General features: G+C 51.5%; 1 protein-coding gene across 1 annotated transcript in view; it reads left to right on the plus strand.

Annotated features, from left to right (window-relative positions):
* The first annotated feature begins 609 nt into the window (after positions 1-609).
* Il21r (interleukin 21 receptor) overlaps positions 610-8,446 on the plus strand; it is a 28,130-nt gene continuing 20,293 nt past the window's right edge. Inside the window, exon 1 of the mRNA XM_021211331.1 lies at positions 610-694. The gene's annotated coding sequence lies outside the window, so the exon portion shown is untranslated. The remainder of the gene's footprint in view (positions 695-8,446) is intronic.

Consider the following 8,446-nt stretch of genomic DNA (forward strand, 5'->3'; position numbering starts at 1 on the left):
GTCTGTGCTGAGAGGCTCAGTGTAAATACCAAAGGCTTCAGGTGGGATGTGCTACTGTCACAGCTCTGTCTCGGTTTCTACATCTTCGAGAAGTGACAAGCCCCACTTCACTGCCTGCCTCATGGGACACAACTGTGAGGCCTTTGGAATGATGTCATCTGTCTGCAAGATGTCAGGCCCCAAATATCGTGTTAAGGGTGACCTTTGGGGAGTCGTGGGTGCCTGCTTGCAGGCATCTTAGTTTTTCTTGCCCCTTCTGGAGGATCTGACTGGGTTGGGCGGGGCACTGCTTACCACATCCCCTACCCCACCCCTTGCCTGGCCTCAGATAGACACCAAAGCCTCTGCTGGTGGCCCTGTGTTTCAGTCGAGCACAGCTGTCTGCCCACTTCTCCTGTGGTGTGCCTCACGGTCACTTGCTTGTCTGACCGCAAGTCTGCCCATCCCTGGGGCAGCCAACTGGCCTCGGCCCGTGCCCCAGCTGTGCCCTGTCTCTGTCTGGCTGCCCCAGCCCTTCTGTCTCCCTCTGTGTAGGCTCTCTCTGCCCAGATGCCCAGCTGGTCCTCAGCCTCATCTCAGTGGTGACTCCCGTGACTCTGGACATCTGAGTCCCGCTGTGACTCCCATGCCCAGGTGACCACCCGATTGCCCCAGCCTGAGGAATGGCTTTCTGAGGAAGACCCTGAAGGAGTAGGTAAGTAGACTCTGGTCCTTGTTCTCCCTGAGCCTGGGGTCCTTTTCTGTCTTTTGCATAACACTGTGGTGGGACACAGGCGCAGAGCATTATGCAGTTAGTGTGGGCAGCGTCAGGGCTGGAGTTCCTTGTTCAGCTGACTAAAAATGACTGGGGTCCTTGGTATGCACTTGCTGAATGTTGGAAGGTTATAGAGGCAGGAGCATGGCTAGCATGGTCCCTTGCCTATGCAAAACTGCCTGCAAGAAGTGGTGAGGAGAAGAAAAGCAAGATTCTGGAGGGTAGACAGTCTGCCAGGCAGTGACAGACAGGGGTATTGGGAAGCTTCCAGGGGGCCGTCTTGTAGGGAGGGCATGAGGTACTACCGGCCAGTATGGTTTATTACTTTCACTCCATCTGTCCTTCCAGGCAGGTAGGGTGCCTACTTCACAGAGAAGGAAATCTGACTCCACAGGGGAAGAGTGACATTCCTTATGGGTCTTGTCATGACATGGCAAGGTGGGCAGTCCAACCAGGTGTCACCACCCAAATCTATGGTCTGGGTCAGATGATAAGAGCTAACACCTCTTCCATGAGGAGAGAGGGGAGCCTGGAGGTTGTTGGAAGTCTAGTCTGGAGAATAGAAAAGGAGAAGGCGGCACGTGGGTTTTGACGGCATAGGAAATAGTGTCTGTGCTTAGGACGTGTCAAGAGGACCAGAGCAGGTCATAGAAGCATTAGAGGGTCACGAGTAGTTCCTAAGAGACTGTCCGTGCTCTCTGAGGCAGTTAGAGCGCATGGTAGCCTTTCCGAGTCTAACGGTGAACCAGGGCAAGCCTCTCTGCTTCTTTGAGCCTCCTGGGTCCTCTCTTTCTCCATCTGTGAAATGGGGATCGAGGTGGCTCTATCTTTTCGAGGCTGTTTATGAGAACTCCGGGACACCAGAATGTCACGACTGATTTCAGGGGCTCTTACCCTCGGGTACCCTGACCTGTGGAGGAGAAGGGCTAACTACCGAGAGCCACCAAGAATACAGGGAAGGCTAGAACAGCCCTATCTGTTGTGAATTGTGAGCACTTGGGGACCTCCCAGAATCCTCAGAGTCCAGGTGAGGCCAATGGCCCCATGCAGATCGGTGCATAGATAGCAATACTGGGTGGACTCTGTGGGGACAAACCTGTCTTTTGGTTAAGAGTGATGGAGAGAATCAGAACAGAAATTGGAACCCAGTCTGTATGGAAGGGTGCTGTCCCATGGGAAAACTCAGAGCCCTGGAACACTCTCTAAGGACATTCCTCAGAGGGCACTTAGCCATGTGATCCCCACAGTGGGGTGTTTTCTGCAGTAGCCCTGCCCTATGGCCCAGTGTCCACTCCTCAGTGGACCTCATTGAGAGAATGATAGAATCCCTGACTGGCAGGGGAGACAGAAAGGAGAACATGTGGAAGATGGGAGAAAGACAGGCAGGCTACCTGCTGGGGAAGTGATCTCCTCACTTCTAGGGCCAAGCAGCATCAGACAGGCATAACAAGATGGGGTGTGCTTTCTCCCAAAGCCAGGAGGGGGCATTGTCTCTGGTCCCCACAGGCTTCTGTGCATGGGGCGGGGGGGGGGGGCAGCCATAGCCAGTCAGTGTCCTCAACGGGGGAGGGGGGAGGGGGTTGCAAGGACTCACACAGGACTAGGCAGGGGCAGCAGCTGGTTTGTTTGTTTGTTTGTTTGTTTTAAATTCTGGGTGTTGGGATTGCTGCTGCTGACAGTTTGAGAGGAAGATCTCTCCATGGACCCAATCTGGCTCAAATCTGTGCTTCTCCTGCCTCAGCCTCCTGAGGACTGGGATTACAGGCGTGCGCCACCGTCCTGTCCCCGAGATGGCTCTGATGGTGCTGCATCCCTTACAGATGAGGATGCTGAGGTTCAGAGAGAAAAGGTGGTTTTCAGGGGCCACCCAAAGAGCCCCTTAGAGGGGAAGAGAAGGAAGCCCTGAGGAAGGTGGTCTCACCCTGGCAGCCTTTTCTTCAAAAGCTGGTCTACAGCCCCAGAAACATGAAGTGGGGGGAGCTGGGAGAGGCCCCACCCACAGCCCGCAGCTTGCAGGTGTCACCTCCCCTCCCCCACCACCCTAGCCTGAGGGACCAAGGGACTTTTCTTGACAACTCAAACATGAGTGCTGACTAAACTTGGAACTTCTGAACCAACCTGAGAATATTCCCTGGCTGGGGCCCCTGAAGGACATCTGTACCAGGACCTCAGCCTGCTGTCCCTAGGGTCCCCAGGGAGGAGAGGGGCAAGCGCAGGCCTGTGGCCTGGCTGCCCCTCAAACCTCAACCATCTTCACTGAGTGAGCAGACACCGATGTGGCTCTGGGCCTCTCTGGGTCTCTCTGGGCCTCGGTTTCCTGATCTGCTAAGTAGGTCTGGTGTGATAACCAAGACTGGAGCCTCCCGTTTCCTCCAGTGTTGATTAAAGGTTCATGCTTCAGATTAGGCCAGGGTGGGCTGCTGAGCACAGGGTGCAGGGTGTGGGGGGGTGATCGGGTTTGTGCTGCCTTGGCCCCAACTTTCTGCTGTAGCTTCAAGCAGCCATGCTTCAAAACAGCCCTTGTCTGATAGCCCCAGAGAGAGGTCGCACACCTGGGCAAGAATGCAAGCATGCTCCGGTTTGCACAGGTGGGATGGGGCTGCTGATCCCGTGGAGGTTGTTCAGGAGAAAGAAGGTTCTGGCTCATGGAGACTGCATATACACAGCTACTGGGACAGAACCTTCTTCATGTCTAGCTGTCATCCCACTAAAACTGAGTCTAATGTCCTCAGCTGTAACCCAAATCACCACAGGGAGGGACAAGGCACGAGGGAGGGAGCGCCCAGCTGCAGTGCGCCTGCACCTACCACCTTGCTCCTTGCACACAGCAGCTGAGCAGATGTGTAGAGTTGAGCAGACAGACACCCTTGGCCCGCGAGAGTTAGAGCATTCGACTTCTGTCCCAGGCCTGCTAGTCTCATTCATCCACTTCGACACTGCTCAGCTGAGAACCTGCAGTGTACCGTCTCTGAACATGCCCTCTCATGTCACTAATCCAAGGACAGTCCTCTCTAGCAGGCTGTTGGAGGGGGGGGGGTTGCTGCCCAGAGTGTAAGGAGGGTGCCTCCTGGGGCCAGTGACAAAGCTGATGGGAAACCTGGCTGTTCCCTCATTCATCGGTCCCCTTGTTAGCAATGCATTCTGCACCCATTGCAGCAGCCACCGGGATGCTGCGGTGAACAAAGCTGGTGTTATCAACCTAATGGGACCTAATATGCCAAAATGATGGGTGAGAAAGACAAGACAGAGACCACAGAGTGGACCCACTTTAGATGAAATGGACAGTCTCTCTGGAGGGTGACACTGAGGTTGAACTCTGGGGAGAGTTTTGGCAGAACAACTGCATGTGCTAAGATCCTGAGATAGGGAACATTGGAGCACTGATGTTTTTATCCTACAGTGTCTGGATTTAAGAAACAGGAACCAAAGGGAGCCAGACTTAACTCTGAAGTGCACAGGATGCATGGATTCACCACCAAAGAAAGGGGTCCTTGACATTTAGTCATTTGTGCAATCTGTGTGTGCAGCCTGCCTTATGTGAGGCAGTACTTAGCCACAGGGGCTCAGCAGGAGCCGAGCCCCTGTGGTTCCTTCGGGCTGTTGTTTAGAAGGTGAATGGAAACATCCGGAGCTATGTACGAGCTGTGGTGGAGGGACGGACCCCAAAGGAAGATGTGACTCACCCTCCTTGGAGAGATCAAAGACAGCCATGACACTTGAACTTCAGTTTGAAGACCCTGTAGGAGGCCGGCAGTCAGTTAAGGAACACAAAAAGTTCCCATGGCTGGAAAGACCAGGTGTGAGGGATGGAAGCCAGGTAAAGGCAAAGCCACTGTCAATGTCTGGTGTGTCTGGAGCCCAGAGCAAGCAGGGAAGGGGCTAAGGGGGATGGGCACTAGGCTTCTCTTGGCAAGTCTAGGTGGGACTGTTGGAATGATGTGGAGGGAGAGGGCTAGAGGATGCAGCCAGAGGTCAAGGCCTATGAAGAGCATCAGCAGGTGGGACAGTTCATGCCTGGGGGGCCTAGAAGCCCTTCCTTCTGGTTCCCCCTTGGGAAGTCCCTGAACAGATACACTTCTCCTTCTGGTGACCTGCTGGCTCTTGTGCGTGGCTCTTGTGGGGAGTCCCTCTGTGCCTGCCTCATTTCTTGTCTGTCCCGGTAGGAGTGGGACATTTTACTTTCAATAGCTTCTCAGTGTTTCACTTTCAACTCCATGGCTCCCACCTGGCCTATACTGAGGTGACCATAGCCTGGATGGGTCAAGTAGATTCCACTCCTTGATCATCAGTGGGGACAGGGTGGGAAAGCCAAGAAGGCATGGTCGCCCAAGGAGATAGGTAGAATGTATCCTGTGAGTACACTTGGCTAGGTCTGCTTAGATCCACACGGGGACATTGCTCCTTGTCATAGAACCTTGAGGTGGAGGTGCTGGGATCCATGTGGCACGTTTTCAAAGCAGCCACATCAGCTCATGCCTCTACTCTGTGTAGTCCATCACAAGGACTGACTGCACGTTCTTCCCTACATTCAGAATTGTCTTTTCTGTCTTGTGTATCAGCTGTGTTGAGCAGTGTGCTATGCATGTGTGGAGACCAGAGGTCACTGCTGAGTGTCCTCCTCCAGTACTCTCCATCTTGTTTGTTGAGACAGGGCGCTCACCACGGGCCTGGACTGGCAGCCGCTCTCTGCCTCCCAACACAGGGCTGCAATGCACAGTACCTAGGTGTGCTGGAGGGGGCTGCAATGCACAGTACCTAGGTGTGTTGGAGGGGGCTGCAATGCACAGTACCTAGGTGTGCTGGAGGGGGTTGCAATGCACAGTACCTAGGTGTGCTGGAGGGGGCTGCAATGCACAGTACNTGCAATGCACAGTACCTAGGTGTGCTGGAGGGGGCTGCAATGCACAGTACCTAGGTGTGCTGGCTCCTAGGTGGATGCTGGGGACCTGAACTCGGGTCCTTGTACTGTTCAGCAAGCACTATACTCCATGAGCCATTTCATCTTTCCTCTTGATGGACAAAATTTCTTAATGAAATCCACTATGCCCCCTTTCTTCCCCCTTTCATTCCTGAGTTAGAAGTATGTTCAGGAAGTGTGGCTGGCGACAAGGCCAGGAGAACATCATCTCATTTTCTTCTGGATCATTTATTATTTTACTTTCTTTATAGTGTGTCCTAAGTTGATTTTTATTTTCTGACAGGACTGGGTGATTGAAGGGAGGGCCTCGAGCACGCCAGGCAAGTTCTCTACTCTTGAACTATGGCCCCAGGCCCAGGAATTTACTTTTATGCTCTGTGTGAATGAAGTAGGGATCAAGGGTTTATTTACCTATTTGAGGAGGTGTGTGCAGCAAACATATCTTGTGCCGGGCGTGGTGGCACACGCCTTTAATCCCAGCACTTGGGAGGCAGAGGCAGGTGGATTTCTGAGTTCGAGGCCAGCTTGGTCTACAAAGCGAGTCCCAGGACAGCCAGGGCAGACAGAGAAACCCTGTCTCGAAAAACAAAACAAAACAAAACCCAACCAACCAACCAACCAAACAAACAAACATATCTTGTATGTGAAGGACAGAGGCAACTTTAAAGATTTGATTCTTTCCTACCTTGTGAGTCTATCTTAGGGGTTCTAGCTGAGATGAAACAAGAGCAACTTGTAGGGGAGAGGATTTATTTATTTATGATTTTAAAATATTTATTTATTTTATGTGTATGAGTACACTGTCGCTCCCTTCAGACACCAGAAGAGGGCATCAGGACACATTATAGATGGTTGTGAACCACCATATGGTTGCTGGGAATTGAACTCAGGACCTCTGGAAGAGCAGCTGAGCTATCTCTCCAGCCCGGGGAAAGGATTTATTTTACCTTATAGCTTGTAGTTTATCACCCAGGGAAGTTAGAGGAGCTTGAGGCAGGACCCTGGAGGCAGGAACTGATGTAGAGGCCACGGAGGAGTGCAGCTTACTGGCTTTGATCCATCTGGCAGCTGCTGCTATCCTTGCTAGGCAACCCATGGTCCTGGCATCTTGAAAATGTTGGGTTCTCCACTATAACTGATCTGCACTTTCACCAATAGTGTCTTCTGAGCTTTCTTCAGTGATTTTGATCCTGCCACAAGGCACCATACCTCAGCTTCTCTCCATAACCCCTGCATGCCTTCAGATCCAGTATCACCTGGAGAACTCTTACACATTACCAAGTTCAACTGCCAGCCTGAGGTTTCAGACTTAGGCACCTCTAGAACACGGCTTCTGTGTACAGACTCTGGGGAAACATTTCCTACAAGATTTCACTTCAGTGATGCTGGTATCTTCTTTTCTTTCTGTTTAGTTTTTGTTCCTTTAGTTTGAGATATGGTCTCTCTGGGTAGCCCTGGCTGTCCTGGAACTCACTCAGCAGACCAGGTTGGCCTTGAACTCAGAGACCTGCCTGCCTCTGCCTCCCAAGCACTGAGTTTAAAGTTGTGCGCCACCACTGCCTGCCTGCTGTATCTTCTTAGTCGCAGGCAATCCCCAGCTGACCAGAGCCATGGATTCTTCATTGAAAATATTGAAATGCTTCAGCTGAGCTTTTCAGGGGCTCTCAGACTCCCCTCTGAGCTCCACAAGGCAAGCCTCCACTATCTTCCAAGTTCCCACAACTCATTAAGCTCTGGCTAATCAATGGCTTTTCCAGCCCAACGTTCGAGAGTTTTTCCACAATCCTCCCTCCCCGCCCTCAATAAATAAATAAATAAATAAATAAATAAATAAATAAATAAATAACTTCAAGGTCAAGTCTGTCACAGCCATAACCTATAACCAGGTACCAATTTCTGTCTTAGGGTTTCTATTGCTGGGACAAAACACCACTATCAAGAGCAACTTGGGGAGAAAGGAGTTTGTTTCAGCTTATGTCTTAGGTCATGCTCCCAAAATAAGAGAAGCCAGAGTAGGAACTCAGGAAGAAGTCATTAAGGAGTGCTGTTTACTGGCTTGATCCTCCTAGCTTGCTCAGTTTGCTTTTTGGTACCACCTAGGACTACCTGTCCAGGGGTGCCTACCTCACTGTGCCTGGGCCCACCCACATCACCCATCAGTCAAGAAAATGCTGCCCTGCAGACTTGCCCACAGGCAATCTGGATAGAGGCATCTTCTTAACTGAGGTCATCGAGCCTCTAGTCAGATAAAACTAGCTAGTGTCAAGCCGACAAAAATACCAACTAAAAACCCCAAACTACCCATCCCAGCCTCTCAGGGATCGAACTCAGGTGGTCTGGCTTGCCAGCCAGCACCTTACCTGTTGAGCCATCCCACTGGCTTAAAATGGCGGTTTCACACTCTCCTTGGTATATGGGAATAGGCTTTTGTACATTTTATCATTATTACCACACTTTACAAGCTGAAGTTCCAGATGTAAGAAGAAATAGCTGACTATAAATATAGTTCATCACTTCGCCACGTCCAGCCAGGCTACTCTCTTCCCTCCCTCCTCCCTCCTCCTTCCATCTCTCTTTTCTTTTTCTCCTTTAAATGGTAAATAAAGTCACATAATGACCACAGGCTGACCTAAGAGCAAGGACTGCAAGTTTATGCTCAGAGGTGTTCTCTCTCTCTCTCTCTCTCTCTCTCTCTCTCTCTCTCTCTCTCTCTCTCTCTCTCTCTCTCTCTTTCGTTTTCAAATGTTGTCTGGTTCAATAACCTTCCAGATTGG

This window comes from Mus pahari, chromosome 1, assembly GCF_900095145.1.
Source record: "Mus pahari chromosome 1, PAHARI_EIJ_v1.1, whole genome shotgun sequence".
Classification (NCBI taxonomy): domain Eukaryota; kingdom Metazoa; phylum Chordata; class Mammalia; order Rodentia; family Muridae; genus Mus; species Mus pahari.